The sequence below is a fragment of the Melospiza melodia genome, chromosome 3 (assembly GCF_035770615.1).
Source record: "Melospiza melodia melodia isolate bMelMel2 chromosome 3, bMelMel2.pri, whole genome shotgun sequence".
Lineage (NCBI taxonomy): Eukaryota > Metazoa > Chordata > Aves > Passeriformes > Passerellidae > Melospiza > Melospiza melodia.
Genome location: NC_086196.1, coordinates 57,670,617 through 57,673,121, shown reverse-complemented (window position 1 = coordinate 57,673,121; position 2,505 = coordinate 57,670,617).

Here is a 2,505-nt window from a genome sequence, read left to right as displayed (position 1 = left end):
GGCGCTGCTCCCCCTCCTCCTCCCCCGGCACGGCCCGGGCCCCGCGGGCGGAGGCGGCGCTGCCGGGGCGGCGCGGGCCGGGGGCGCGGGGCCGGGCGGGGTCGCGGGAGGGGGACGCGGGGACAGAGCTCGAAGCCGCCGCCGCCAACTCCGCGCCGGCGGGTGGGGGGGCACGGAGAGAAGGAGGCCGCGGCCGCAGCTGGGTTTGGCCCCACTCGGCTCCCGTGGACTAAGGACCGCGCGGGCGCCGCGCCCCCATTGGGCACCAAAGCAAAAGCCTCACCGTGATTGGCCGCTCGCTCTCCGCCGGCCCCGCTCACTCCTTTGACAAGTGTAGCACCGCCCCGCGGGGGAAGGGGTAGGGGGCGGGGCCAGGCGGGGGAGCCCGCCGCGGATTGGCCGGCGCGTTGCCGTGGTGATGGGTGCCGTGCGCGCTGATTGGCCGGGCCGTGTCTCCGTGGTGGCGGGGCAGATTCCGGGCGCGGGTCAGGTGAGGGGAGCGGGGCGGGGGGGCCGGGAGACCCCGGGGAGCACCCCGGTCCGCGCTGCCCCCCGCCGTCACCCGCGCCCCGCACGGCCCCGGCAGCAGCTGGGATGCCGAGGGCTCCAGGGACGGAGCACCGGTTCCCAAAGGCATCTTTGGAAGCGTGGATTTTGCTGCGCTGGGCCTCCGTGTTTCCGAGCTAGGAGCCTTCCCTGCGCCTCCCTGCTCGTGCCGTGACGCCCGCGGCAGCGTGGCACGGAGCGAGGGCCGTGGGAGTGTAACTGTGTGGAAGTCTCCGCTTCTTCTCAGCTTAATACTTCCCCACCCCTTCAATTTTTATTTTTTTTTTTATTATCTGGTGAATGGACCGCTGCCATGGAGACATCAAGCGTGGCTCAAAATAGCTAACGAGGCAGAAGTGAAAAGGGGAGAAGGGCCGGTACAAAGAGGGAAGGGAAAAGGCAATTTGAGCCGCTGACGCGAGAGATGCAGAGAGGAAACCACAGCGGAGATGAGGGGCTGCGGCCATTGAGGCCTTGAAGGCAGACTGGGCCTTTGTGAGGGGGAGCACGGCTGGGCCCGGCCAGCGAACACGCTCTCCTGCTCCCCCTTTGTCATCTAGTTCTTCGAAAAAACCTCCAGGCGGTTATTAATGCGTGCGAAATACGGAGGTTTCGGGGACTGTTTTGGTTTTGTTTGCTTGGTTTTGCTTTGGTTTTGATTTTTTTACAGTAAAACAAAGGAAGTGTAGGGACAAAGGCATTATATCAGTGAGGATCCTCCTCTGCACCCATGACACTGCCTTGGCAGTGCAGCTGAGGGGCGGTAAGGACTGGGGTCTCCCATTAATAATATTTCTAATAGGTAGCCATGAAGAAATGGGCCCCGATTATTCCAGCAAATGTCTAATGTTCTATGAAGCCTTCACTGCTCTATAAAGCCTTACATTATTCTATTGTTATTTTACAAACAGTGGCTTCAAAAAGGTTAATGCAGATTATAACTGCTGCATAGACCAGAAAAAATACCCTGCCTGACTGTTTTAACATAAAACCATCTTGGTAGTTATATTGACCATTAACTATATTGATACCCATTTGTACCTCTCAAATCATTTACATAAACTTCAGTGGTAAGACTGGTTTCTGGAGTGATCCTTCAATAAACTAATCCTTCAATAAAGTTAACAAATGCAGCAGAGGCTAAAGTTTACTGCATGGAGAAAAGTACATGTTGTGATTATATACTTTAAAAATGGGTCACATCAGGGTATATTCAAGTTATTTGGTACACCATTGTTTCACAGTCCATCACCAACAGTTAGAAGAGGCTGCTAGGAGGAACATTTTATTATAAAACATAATTTTAATTATCTGCTATTATTTTCTATAACTTGGAGGAAAAGCTTTCATTTTCTCTAAGCATTTCCTTTCAATTAAATTAAAATATAAGAACTGAGTAGTAAACCAGGTGGTTTAGTAAGTAAAAACATTTTACAAGTATTTTCTTCTGGGTATACTACCTTTCTTTATTAGTGGTTTTTTCCTCTTCAGCTTGCCTTTTAAAATTTCTTAAATATATTTCTTCTTGTCGCTATATAACAGGCTGGATTCCTTTTCTCCTTATGCCTCTTTTTTAAGCTTCCTTCTCCCTTGCTTTCCTCATTGCCCTTTCTTTCCTTGTGTGTAGTTTTACCTCTCCTAGATTAGGATGAAGTTTTTGCTGGGTGTAACATGGACACAGCATCCCCACAGATGCAGAGGAACACTACAGCTCAGTGTTGGAGGTCACAGAAAGCACAGGCTTTCTTTTTGCTAATCCTTAACCTGTGGTGTGTGCCACAAGCACTGTGACAGCCAGGTGATTCTCTGCCCTTCTCTGTTATCAATTGGCGCTGTCAGTCCAGAGCCCACGGAAGCTGAAGAACATCCTCCAGTTTTTGCTTGCTCCTGACAAAGCTTGTCAGCCAGAACACTACAAAAGGAACTTCTGCCAGTTCCACTGCTAAGGGTGACAGTAGG